Source organism: Callospermophilus lateralis, chromosome 18 (genome assembly GCF_048772815.1).
Source record: "Callospermophilus lateralis isolate mCalLat2 chromosome 18, mCalLat2.hap1, whole genome shotgun sequence".
Classification (NCBI taxonomy): domain Eukaryota; kingdom Metazoa; phylum Chordata; class Mammalia; order Rodentia; family Sciuridae; genus Callospermophilus; species Callospermophilus lateralis.
This window is the reverse complement of record NC_135322.1, coordinates 46,923,122-46,937,416: the sequence shown is the minus strand read 5'-3', so window position 1 is coordinate 46,937,416 and position 14,295 is coordinate 46,923,122.

Sequence of the window (14,295 nt, the reverse complement as noted above, 5' to 3'; positions counted from 1 at the left end):
TCACAAGTGAAATGCTTTGTTTGTGTTGATACTGGATGCATGTATATAAAATATAATGTATGTTAGAAGTCTCCTCATTTACATTTATTTGTCTTCAAGTTTTCTGGTTGTAAAAAGAGGGTTTTTATTCTTCAATCTGCAGTCTGTGGGACACTTCTTCATCTACGATATATCTACATACACACACACACACATACAAACACACATATATACATCTTTTATGTGTGTGTGTGTGTGTGTGTATATTATTCACTTTTAAGGATTGTTCTTAAATTGAATAAATGACAGAAATCACTCAAAGTCCCAAATTGCTGCTTTACCCCCACTGCTAAGAATAAGCCTTGCTGCAACTGTGTGCATGCTCCTTCACTCAGCCATGCTAGTGCAACTTGCAATGAAAAGGGTCCTAGGAGCCCTTGACTGCCTAACTTCAATACCAGGCTATGTTTTACTTTTTGTTCTGTTGAGTCACATCCTCCCTGTTTGCTAAACCTCTTCTCCTTACCTGTTTATTTTGAACCATCTTCCCTCTACTCCAAAGTGGGTGATAACAGACTTGGTTATAAATGTCCTTGGGTGAATTTATTCTTCAATTTACAAGCCAGATAAAGATACTTCAAAGAGACATGCAAAGATAAGAACAAAACAAAGGGAAAGGCTTTTTCCCTAGGGTGGTTAAAGATAGTGGGTTGGAGGGAAGAATAGGAATCACATTGGAGAAGTGAAGTGAGAGATCTTAACAAATTGTGAGGGTCATCTTTCTTTCTCACACACACATAGTCCATCAAGATGATGGGAAGAATGGGGAAGGTTTGCAACCGTCATGTGAGTTAAGCCAAGAGAAATTTAATGCAAATGCTGTGCAAAATTTGAAGTGAGCTTCAGGAAAAGTATTTTATTTGATGGAACAGACTTGATAACTTGAATGAGTTAGAATAAACAAGAAGGGCATAGAGTAGGCAAAGCCTTTTTGGCAAATGCATTGTAGCAGACACACCCTTCTTTCCAAATGCATTTGGGTATACCAAGCTTCCTAGCAGAGTCTTTGGTGTTCAACTTCCATAACCTTCTTAGTTCTTCTCTAAATTGAAGAAGAAATGAAATGAGCTGGAGTAGGAAAAGTCCAGACTAGACCGCTTCCGAGATGCTTTTACTCCCGTTCATCTTTTCAGTTCTCTGTCTTTAAGACCTCTGTTTTTGCTCTTGAGCTCAAAGTTTCACAGGAACGGTGCAGGCACCAGTATTCTGGGTTTGCCTTGAATTCCTCTGTGTTCAACTTTGCTAAGCTTGCAGAAGCCAGTTTAGGGACATTCAGTGGGAATGCAAACAGCCATTAGGAATTTTATTGATCAAAAGGAACATGTTTAAACAATCCTCAATAGATTTACAAATTAGGGAGCCTGCACGTTTGAATTTCATTCCGTGAACATTTCCTTCTTTTTAATTGCCCGCTTGCTCCTTCATTACGTTGGCATTCTCCGTTACTATGCAATGGTGCAGCTGTTCCCCCCGCCCAGTGTTTGTCTCTTTCAGAGTAAACTATTAACTTGCCATTTCAATCTTCTAAAAATATGCTTATGATTGACAAAACTTTATGAAACAGTGGCAAATTGGAAGAAAATTATTGCAAAGAACAAGGAACAGCTAAGCCGTATTTGGAGAGAATTTTATCATTGTGGACTAACAGTGTAATTGGCTGGTTAACAATATTATAAACTGGTTGGGGTTTGAATCCTCATCCTGTTCTCTTTTTCTTTTTTCCTTTCCTTAATTCTCACAGAATGAAAGTTGTACAATTTCATGTCATGGGCATTGAAAGAGTTTCCATTTGAGACATTTTTTTGCTTAGTTCATTTTAAAATGAATACCATGAATACTGAAGGTGAAATCTGATAATGGACTTTTTAAGATGAAGTACCAGAGAAATTTTTAACTTGGTGTTTTGCAACTCACTAGTGAGTTAGCTGCTCTCTGAACAGTACTCCACTTCTCCTTGTGTAATAAGACACCACATTAAAATACCTAGGGAAACAGAAACCTAAGTAAACTGGACTTATTTCAAATCGTCCCTAGTAGTAATTTATTTTAATTGAACATAATTCACATGTAATAAACATGCATTTTAGTGTGGAGTTGAGCAACTTCTGAGACATAATTATTCTTCTGCCATTATCAACCAGATTGAGAAAAATCAGATTCCAGAAAAGTGGACTTTGAAGCATTATTTTTATTGGTTTTCAGATGCCCCCTCTCCAAAAATCATGTTGAAAATTTCCTTGTGAAGATTGCTCCTTCCATGATTTTTTTTTTAAAGAACCATAATTGTACATCCTAACTGAGCCTTGTCTAGACCTTATTTTTGAAACAGCAGCTGGGTAAATGGATGACAGAAATTCAATGGGGTGCCATGGCTGGGGTCAAATATCAGCTCCCTTTTTCAAGACTGAAATTCAAGTCCTTTGAGCAATGCCCTTTTTAGTCCTCTGTAGCTACCCCTTGAGCCTCAGACCACAACTCTGTGTTCTTAAATAGAACATACCAGCAAACAGTGCTGACACGTCATTTATGGAACTTATTTATTCATTTATTTATTTATTTTCATTGTGACTGCAGCAGCTGTGCAGCTAAATGCCTGCATAATGGTTAATTAAAATAGCTTTTAGACATTATATTTTTCAATTAAGATGCAATTCACCAAACCAATCAATTATAGGTTATTATAATATTTCAAAGGTGACTTAAAATGCAATAGCATGGAATTAAGAAACCTTAATTTGCTCGAAAGGGCCACCTTCACTTTAAAGTGTCAACCAGCAAACGGTGTATGATCTCCAAAAAGTAGTGTAATTATGTCTACTCCCTCGCCATGTCTGACTAATGCATTAAAATGTATTAAGAGGGCAATTTAGAAATATGCCTCGGAAGTTGCCCCTACACTATTAAATCAGGGGCAAGGAATCCTACTCTGTGTGCCAATTTGCTGGTGATTTATTCTGCCCTTGAGATACAGGCAAATTTGGAATAGGGCAGGTCCCTTTCTGGGACATGAAGGCCTGCTCTTCTTTCAGTTTTGCTAAAACACCCCTGGACGTGCCCAGAGGTGGACAAGCACAGTATTCTGGTGGCTGCTTCTTCTGACAGAATCTCATAGTGGGAAAACTTTCATTAGGCACGAACTGTGGGTGTCATTAAAAGGGAACAAGATGAGTATTGACACTGGGAAGCAAAGGTCAGCCAGAGGCCTGCCTTTGCCATTACTACTCCTTTTCATACGTATCTAATCATTTCAGGTCCCGATGAGGACTTTGTGTGTGGAATTCCTGCTTCAAATGTTGTAATACATCAAGCCAAGGTTCATCTCAAGAATGTGCTTTGAAGGCTGTTCCAATTTTGCTGCCGTAAATTTATTATTTAAAGAAAATGCTGTGACATAGAATATTTTAGTATCTTAAAAATGCAGGAGGGCTAACGCAAACGGGAAGGGTAGATGAGGAATAACCTCCATCAATTGATAATGGAGCTGGACTGGCCAGTGAGGCCAGAGACATCCAAAGTGGAGGATCCAGAAATAACAGGAGAGCAGAGAAGGACTTGTGTATCTCTTTGTGAAACTGCTCCCAGGGTCGACGCCAGCAGTAGCTACCTGGGTAGTTCTAGTAGCTTCACAGTCCTGATCAAAGACACCTGCTCATTCATTTCTCCTTATTTTTCCACCAAGGGCAGCATTAACCTCTAACCGCAGCATCTGCTCCTGCCTTTTGCCTAGAAATGAACCCCCCATGCCCCCCTCCCATCTTATCAACCCCAGTGTGGCTGGTTATTGTTTCTGACCTCTCGCCAGCTCCCCAAGGAATTAAAAATGAGTACAGTCAGCTTGAGCCAAGATGGAAAGTGCTGGGACATTCCCACCCTGAAAGAACTCTGCAGCCCTAAGCAGCATATCGGTGATGTTAGAAAACCTGGCTCCCTGTTTTCATGGTCACGTAATTGAGGGAAAACCTTGACCCTTTGCGCTTTAGTGGCCTCATGTGTAAAATTAAGTTTGCTTCATGATTTTTGGACAGATCAATGGTGTAACAATGCAGTGTGCTGGCACAAATCAAGGACTCCGTGTGGTGTGTGGTGGTTATCCCTCTTCATCTCCGCCTCCAACATTTCTCCAGATGTTCTCTTCTACCTTCTCCATTCTGCAGCCTCTGACCATTTGCTGGTGCCATCAGAACACTGGGGAGGAGATTGGTGTCCTTTGCCTGCCCTGGAAGGGTCCTGACACCTGAGGTTTGCATCTCTGTGCCCTTATCTAGGATCCACTGTCTGATGGCACTGGTTTCCTACTGGCCTCCCCTTTCAAGGGGAGAATACTCCTCTTATCCTCTGAGGGCATCAATGATGGACCACTTGGAGCAGCACTATGACACTATAGCTACAATTGTTTGTTCATTAATTTAGCAAGGATATGCAGAAGCCTTCCTGTAGAGCCCCACTCAGATATTTCCTCCCATTTCCCCATATTCTTGTTGATCCAACTCAACTTCAGCTTCTCCCATATTTAGTTATGAACAATACTCTTCAAGGCCATGCTGTCGCTGATGCAGACTAATTATACAAGGCAGAGGCTTCTTGAGGGTACACGAATAAGTATAAAATACCTTTCCCCAAATATGGATGTAGCATCTCATGAGATCCTCTAGCTCTGCCTAGCAGAGCTGGGTATCTTTGGTAAGTTGTTGGCCTCTCTGAGCGCAATTTCCCCCTAAACTTAAACCAATGCTCATAACAGCTTTTATCCAGGATTCTGGTATAAATAGTCTCAAGGAAGCATTTATCACATGGAGTCTCAGAGTAAAAATACAATTATTTTAGTGTCCTCCCTTCAATCACATATCCCATTTGTTTTCTTAAAATTGATCATGGTCTTGCAGTGTATGCAACATCACTGATATAAGACAGAACTGTGTTTGGTCTTAGCTTTGCCACTAACCAGCTATGAGATCATGAGCAATGTGAGGAGCCTCTATGAGACTCAGTTTTCTTTGTTTTCCATAAAATAGCAATAAAAACAGTGCCTCAAATAGAGGAATGTGTGAGCTAATGACCATGAAATACTCATCTATGTGTGCTCCAAATAAGCACAACAAATGAGCAGAGGGTTATTACTGTATCATCAAAGGCATCTCTACTATTATCATGAAAAAAGCAAGCCCCTCAATTACTTTGGTTAGTGACAGCTAAATAGAGTGAAGTCACCCTCTTCTTGCTGTGGGAGAGAGTGCTAGAGGGACTGTCTTGGTACACAATAGCAGTCACAGGAAGACTGGAAGGACTTGCAATGAGATTCTCTTGCCTCACTTGATCTCTCACCTTTGTTAATAGGAAATCTCCCTATTACCAATGGTGTATGCCAGCTGCTAAGATATTCTTCCTGTTGTCTGGGTAGGGGACAGTTTAGATGAAATCAGTCTCTACAAGGAATGCAACTTCTAAATAACCCCAAAGATGCACCATCCAGGTATTTTTCTCATGGGTACCCAGATATATTGATACCTAAGGATGGATGAGAACCATCCAAGAACAACTGTGCACGTGATTGCTGTGTGTTACAGAGCAGGCATTCTATATACATCATCCTTTTTGAACACTTAGACTAAAACTGTGAATCAGATAATGCTTCTATTTTACAGATGAAGAAACTGAGCACTTTGTACAGGTGAATTAACTTGACGATTTTTGTTCACACAGCTTTTATAGGAGGAATTGGAATTTGTAGTTTTTCTTGAGTCTCATCTTTGTTCCTTTTCCTCTAGGACAGTTCAGAAAATGTCTGGGATACATTCTCTGATAGACGCCTGTGTATTTCATCATAAGTGAATGGTAAGTGGCACTTTATCCATGGATTTTAGAAGAACTTAGAATTCAAAATTATTTCTGTTGTCTCTGTGAGAGGAAAGAAGGGCTATATTCCCAGGGCTAGTGTTAAAGTTAATGGGCTGGATCACAAATGAAATTAGATAGATGAGTAACAATAATAAAAATGGTCTTTCTTTAATATGTGGCATTATTCTCTTCTTTGCAATAAACATATTCTCCTAATTGAAAGACTAAGTAAAATTTCCTGGCGCTTGAACAGAGGGACGTGCAGCAGCCCCAAGAATCTTGTGATTATTTAACACCTTTCTAACACACCTTAGGATTCCGATTTTCTAGATGAGGAAACTGAGGCCGAGAGAGTGACTCACCTGAATGTCAGGCAGAAGGAAGAAAGTGGGAGATCCAGGTAGGGATCTAGTGATCTCTCTGGCTCAGTCTAGGTGCCATTTCCTTCTGGAAGCCACTTCACTCCACGTAGCTTAGGGAGTGGCGAGACTATGGGCTCAGTGCCTGTCAGGTGCTGGTTCTGATCCTAATGTCCTCTTATGTCTACAGGACCTTGCTAGGTCCCGTCATCCCTCCGGGCTCCAGTGGACAGCGTAAAGGCATTACTTGCCTCCTGAAGCTGTTGTGACAATAGATCTGCCTAGCCAAGCTTGGCACATGCTTCTTACTGGCGACAAATGCTACTTGTGCTTCTCTCCCTGCGGACAGTCCTTTTGATAAATAAAGTTAACCTTACCCCATTTCTCAGATGAGGATGCCCAGACCATGGAGGCTGACAGCTTGCATGGCTTTATGTTCAATAAAGAGGCACATGGAAGATTTATCAGCCAGATGTGACAAATGGGGCCCTTTCCCTTTTCATTAAGTGGTGGCAGGCTATATATCGAAATTACCGCCTGTCATCTCTCTTGATGACCTCTGAGCTATCGATCCTTGTAATTTTCTTAAATGAATATTCCATCTATAGGACATGTGCCTGCCAATTTCAGAGATCAATACCAGCCTTTTTGGTGGTCATTACAGGAATTTGTTATGATACCGTCAAACAGATGTCCGAGTCAGAGGGAAGCAATTCGTTCTGTCCAACGTAAATAGACCTCAGCATTTTTGCTGAAAAATGCAACAGTCTCAAAGAATCATTTTCTATGATGAGAGGTTCTTATTTGGAAGGTACTATGCTCCAAGGGAATTTGAGTCAGTCATTTTTAAAATATTTGAACATTGTTTTGTTTGTTTCCTTAAACCCTACAATGTATCAGACTTGGTACTTAATGCCTATCAGAGGTCCTATAGGACATATAAAAAAATACATATATTATATGCATATATACACATATGTGTGCAAATACATATATATGTATATGATAGAACCATTGATGTGAAGAAATCACCTGAGCATGAATAACTACTACATGACTAAGTCTATTAAGTGTGTTATATGTTAAAAGAAAGATGTAGCCAATATACTATGAGATTTTAGAAGACAAAGGAAACACCCAGTTGCCATCTGCATATGTTATAAAAGACTTCATTGATTTTGAAGTTTGAGAAGGACTCGGAGAATTATACATAAGGCAGCAGAGTATATTAATGAGAGATGGAAATATATAAGCAAAAAAGTATGGCTATAAATAGTGGATAGACTATGCACCATATAGATGTAGTGGCAGGACAGTGTGACAGTGTCTTGTTTTCCTGGCTCTGGTGTCAACACATAGTTGGTGATCATCAATGTTTTTTGAATGACAGTGACTATGAATAGATTGGACAAAGCTTGAGGACAATTAATGTTTTGCTATAACCCAAGTATTATAGATCTGATCTCTGAGAAGTTTAGAATAAGAAAGAAAGATAGAGGCCTTGCTTTGGCTAAAGTTATGAATATAGCTGTCAAACACATACACATTTCCTCCCCTTTGCTCAATGGGTGCTTGTCAAAATTGATTAACCCATCCAGTCCCAAGTTTGCAATTCTGGGACTGTTTCAATGAAATTATCATGTATATGAAAAATGCAAATTATTTTTCAAATGCTCTGATCATTTAATTATTACTTTTCTCATAGAATCCTGAAAACACATTTATTTTAATAGTTTTTGTAATTGTTGCTCAATTTAAATTTCTAAAAATTTTTTAAGTTTTGTTTTAATTAGTTACACATGACAGTAGAATGCATTTATACCCTTTAATATATCACACCTAGATGGGATATAATTTCTCATTTTTCTGAGTAAACATGTTGCAGAATCATATTGGTCATGCAGTCACATATATACATACATACATATATATATACATACAGTAAGAATGTCTATTTCATTAAATTTTGATATGTTTCCCATATCTGGGATGGTGGGACTTAATTGTGCTAATGGCTAACCTTAGAAATATATGGTATTTGAAAAAAAAGTATTACTTTATTCAATTTAAAATATGACTCAAAATGAAATCTTATAGTATGGAGGGGATGTTGCCAAAAAGGCTCTACCTGCCTCTGAAGAAAAAGGCAATTTCTGAGCTATAAATCTTAACTGTGAAAGCTGTGAAAGAGGCTTCCTTTCGTTCAGGGTGTCCTTTGCATCATTAAACTGGGAGCAGCTAAGATTCTCTGTGGTGGACCCCATCAGTAGTCATCAGCATGCATGCAGTGGGCCCGTGGAACAACACCGTCTCCCATGTCCCATGTGCTAAGGACGTTCGTAGGCTGGAGGCAGGGTGGAGAATAGCACCGCTCATGGCCGCCAGCACTGGACCTGTGTTCTCACAAAACCAGGCTCTGGTGAAGCCCATTCCTTGAAACTCCTCATGTCATTGTTGGAAAAAGGTCAGAAAGTTGAAAAATGGTGTGATAAAGGGGAGTTGAAGATATGAAGAAAGGAGAAAAGACTTTCAGTTGCAACTAGTAGAACCCTGACTCAAATTAACCTAAGGCAGCAAGAGTATGAGGCTGTAGTCAAAGGTCTCCGGTGACTTCAAGAATATCGTCACCTCCTCCTCTTCCCCTCCACTTCGCTTTTCCCTCTTTCTTTCTTTCCCTCTGTCCATGTCTTTGGGTTGATTCTTTCAATGGACTGTCCTTGGTCTTTCTCCTTAACAGGCAGACATAGTCACATACCTAGCAAAGAGAGCACAGGCCTATCCAGTTTCCATTAGTGTAACTTCCTGAGTTTGAAGGACATAAAGAGCTTGCATCATCAAAACACAATCCAGAGAAGGTGGCTAGCAGGCGTCTGGCCCAGGTTGGGGCAGATTCATTTGTTGTCACTATGGTTAGAGGATGGGAAACCCTGAGTACTCAGATCCAGGTCATGTGCCCTCACCCAGTGGGACAGACTACTATCATGATTGTCAGCTTCAGTAGCACCTCATTGAGTGGAGGAGGGGTAGGTTCCAAATGGGCTGTGTCTGGTGGTGGGCTCTTACAAAACGGGAGATGAGAAAGAGAGTGACATTTTAAAATGAAGGAAAGATGCTTCTAAGAGGCTCACCCCATTGAACAGTGAAGTAGGCAACAATTTTTTTTCAGTGTCTTCTTTAACTGGTGGGAGTAGGAGGATAGAAGCAGAAAGAAGAAAATAAAGCTCTGGGAATCTCCAAAAGATTCCAGCCTGCAGTAAAATGACCTCATTTGAACAATAAAGTGACACTGGGGATTTCTGAAATGTTGCAGCCCAACTTTAACATTTACTTTTCTTTCTTTCTTCCTTTTTTTTTTTTTTTGTAAAGCCAAAGTGGACAATAGATACACGTTTGTGTTTAATATACAGTTAATGATGATGAGGATGATCATGTTCTCAGGTTAAAAAAAAAAAAATACTGCTGCCAGACAGACACAGTCACTGTTCAGTACATCTTAAACTGTGTAGTGGGACAAAAGTAAAGAAATTGGATTTAGTAGGATCAGGGTCAAGGTAACTGAATTAGGTCTTAGAGGTGATGCTTAAATTATAATATTGAACCTCAACTTCAGGTGAACCTGAAGTGTCTGTTTGTTTTATTTTATTCTCATTCATCCATCAGCAGCTCCCTCCAGGGAGAGAGTACGATGATTTCTTCACTTAGAAGGCTGAAACACAGAGATTTTCTTGCACAAGGTCAAACAATATCAAGGGGAAAACCTGTGTTTGCAACACTGTGACCAAGGAAACCAAGGAAAGCCAGTAGCCACAGCACAGTATGTCCATATTCTTCCCTCCTAGAAGAGAAAGACAAAATGCTTCAGAAACACACAAAAAAAAAAGTGAGCAAGGAATGTTATGTAACTTTAGCTGGAAAGAACAGAGGAAAAGGAAGGTCACACATAGAAATGACATTGCAAGATCCCAGGGTTCTCATGGAAGGAATATTGTCATCAAGAGCACTTGACTCCAAAATTGGTCCATCAGAAATGCTTATTAACGGAGTAATATAAATGATAAATGAATAAATAAATGAATATTCATTCATTCAGCACTTTTTACTTATAACCCTTCATTATTAATTCACATGATATATTATGTCTGCTTGAGTCTTTGAGGAATTGAACGAATCAATACATTCCTCGTCTCATTTCCACTAGGATGAATGAGAGAGGGGGTGTCCCTTTTCCCTGTTCTCTCTCTCCTCCCACCCCCACTGCCAGCTATCTCTTCTAAAAGAATCTGTAGACCTCTGCTTCTTCACCCAAATCCCAGGGTCTCACACCAAAAAACTTCCTATGAATTATAATTTAAAAAAAAAATGGAACAGTCAAAATGAAGCTTTGTCGTGGCCATTTAATTTGGAGGGCATTATTTTTAGACTTGCAAAGACCAGTGGCACGAAAACAATTAGGATCTTTTGTCAAGTTAATTAAATTTTACTAAGTGTAGTAATCTCAGTGGGCTTCGTACACCAGAGGTAAAACTAATTAAAACGCAAATTCTTTCCAGTCTAATAAGGAGTTCTAACTTGGGTAGCTGAGGAACGTTGTGCATACTGAGAGATATTCAAAACTAATTTATAATGAGACGAGGGCAAACCCTTAAATGGCTCAGTTCTGTTGAAGGCTCACTTGAGAACGCCAATAAGTATGTTAAATTGGAAGCGGCCACTTAAAAAGAAAGCAGACTGGCAAGTCTTGCTGGGTAGAGGGGAAAAATGGATCCAGAAGAGTCAAGTGAGGACAGGAAAGATGGTAGAAATAAGCTATTTGCTTTTTTACCTGAAAAAAAGCTATTTTCTCTCCAGGGTCTTTCTCCTCATTAAACTGTCCCATGGAAGGCTGAGTTAATGGCATTGCTTTTCCTGAATTAGTCTTTCCTTAAAAAAAAAAAAAAAAAAAAAAAAAAAAAAAAACTACATGGAGCAAGAATGTTTAGTTCACAGGATTCAGATCAGTGGTTAATCCACACCAATGGCACTGACATCCCCATTTTTAATATAAAACCCCTGGAAGACTCAACGAAACTGGACTCTCTCATACACATTGGGAGCATTAAGATGGCAACTCAAATGGCTTTATCCCTTCTTTAGAAACCACAGACACCAATTTCTACTTCCTGTCAAATGTGTTTGAATTTCAGACTTGCTGTTGAGAAATTTGAAGTGATTGTGAAGTCACAACGGGCAACCTTCATATTAACTTGGGCATACTTCAATTGACATGCTATTCCTCTACCATTGATTGGAAGTGTCATCTACCTGCTGACATTTTCTTCGTTTCTCTGTCTCATTTCACACCCTGTGGTCTGGCTCTGGACCCTGATATCCCATGGAATTTGGCACGTACTACCAATATCCTTCTAATCACTAAATCAAATGGCGTTTCTTTGTTGCTACTCCCTTCTACCAGATTGGATCTTTTGTCACATTGGCCACCCCATCTGTCCTAACCCATTCTGCTCCATTTCCATCTGCGATGCTATAGAAAGGCAGTGGAACCTTCTGGAAATAAGCTATACCAGTGCTTCTTTCTGAGAATGGGGCTTCCTCCCTAGTCCTGCTCGGTAGGTATACCAGCATGCTGTCCAATGAAAGGTGGATGGCATCATGTTTGGATATCCATATGAAAATTGAAATACTTCTTTTTCTTATATTATTCCAATCTTTGTACTGTATAAGTAATGCCTGCTCATTTTAAAACTTTTAGGAAGAACATTAAAATAAAAGGAAAAGAGAAATAGGCATATAATTAAACTACAACTAATTATTTTTTTTCCTGTTCCTTGTCTTCACTCTATCTTTTCTTTAATCCAGGCATCTGATCATCTTTGGAGAACTCTAGTCTGAGCCTTGTCCCTTGTCACTAAAAGTTGTTTTCATAAGCTATTCAACCTAGTGGGAAGAACACTGACTTTTGCCTGTGGCACGACTGATTCGCAGTCTCAGTTTCACTCTTTATTAGCTATGTCATGTAAACTGAGACTTTACATAATTCTTATTAATTTAGATTTCTTGTCTGTAAAATAGGGATGATAATCACTAATATCACCAACTTGATAAAAGCATGAAACCAACTAATGTCTACAGTGTGCCTAGTTGTGGTTTTTGTTTTTGGCGTTCTTATTTTTAATTAATAAATACAAGTGTTTAATGATTCCACAATGTGTCATCGCTACTGTTATGCGTTTAATGCCTTCATTAGCTACTTACTATCAAGAATTTAAAAATGAATATTTTCATAACTTCTTTAATATATTTTCCACCCACAAACACAAGTTACTTTCCAGGAAGTTTGAGTCCATCCTTCTCTTGCCAGCTCTGCCAGTAAGAGCCAGGGCCTCTTCCTCCCCCAGGCGCTTTGGTGATTTTAGCAGGAAGAGGAAGGGCAATTCAAGTACCACGTCATTGGTCATCGAAGACTTCTGCTCCAGTTTTCTGCCCAAGATTCAAATTACTTACCTTCAAGTGGATGGCCTAGCTGCTTATAGCTTTTGAGGAAACTCTTCTTTCAATTAAAGAAACTGTTTACAGGTTCTATAAGGAACGCTGATTAGCTGCTCCCAGTTCTTTAGTATCACCTCTCTCCCTCACTCTTAAGCACTGGATTCATAAGAGAAAGATTCATCAGTGTGAAACAATGCAAATGGAGAGATTTCAGCTCAGTTATGGTGTATTTACAAAGACATGGTCCCTTGGTTCTGGAAGGATGAGAATGTTAAATCTGCAACAACCAAAAAGAGAAGATAATTCAACCACCAATATTACAAGATCGAATGCTTAATATTCTGGACTCATCACTCATTCTCTTTTCTCAACCTCACAGTGCTACAGCTTCCCAAGTGCTCGTCTAGTGGTCTAGTGACTGGGACTACAAGATAAATGCTAAAACTGTGTTTCCTTTGAAGAACATACAGTCGGATGGAGTGGGGATCCCCAGGAGGAGGCTCACCAATGAGACTCCAACGTACCAAGTGGTATGATGGGAAGACAATGAAATACAAAGGAGTAGGTAAGAAGGTGTCTTCAATACTGAGCAAAAAGTCACCAAGTAGAACCAGAGAATTGAGAATAGTTTGACGACAGGCCATGATAGACAAGAGATAGGCTATAGTATGCATGGTTGGATTAGATGTAGTTTGGAGGAGATAGGTTAGGAGATGAAGCTCAAGGAAGGGAAAAAAGGCATTACAGGCAAAGCTCAAATGTGATTCTAGGGAATTTTGATTTTGTTATGTGTGTGTGTTGGAGCATCATTGTAGATTCTGATGGAATTTGATTTGCTTATTGATGACTTTAATTAATTAATTAATTTATTTATTTTTGGAGCCATGACAATCCTGGTGAAGCTAAGAGACTCGATTTACATATCTAAAATTAAGGAGAAGAATGCTGCTGCCCAAGCTCACTCACAGCATGAGTCACATGACTAGCTACCCAATAAGTGAAAGAAAGCAAAGTGGAAGAAAATATTTTCTTCCAAGAGTGTTACACAAAGGGGAGATTTCTATGGGGACTGCCATCATAGCCTTTTAATAATTGCAGGGCAATAAGTTAATTACTCTGTTTTATCTTCTTCTTTCATAGAGCTCTAAACTGAATGAGTAAACGTGAAAAATTAATTTAGGGCCATGAACAAACAAAATCACCAGTCCTCAGAAGGAAACCAATAGAAGAGATGTAGCAGGGTCTTCAAACTTTGCGTGTTAATTTTATTTTTCTTCCCAAACCCAAAGCTCCTTCTCTTTGTGTTCATAGTTTGGGTTGGGTTTTTGTGTCAGCCAGTCAGGGTGGGACAGCCCTGTCCAGAATTATGGTTTGAATGCACTATATCCTGCATACAGTCTGACTTCACAATTCTGACTCTGACCTTAGCAAGTTTATTTTCCTCTTTTAGAAGATGTTTTCTCCTATGGTTTTGGAGGATTTGGTTTCAAGGCCAGTGGTCCAAAGTTGGACCCTTAGCCACATGACATCTTCCTAATCCTGGGGACCGCTGGATGTGGTTGTTTGGAATTCTGTT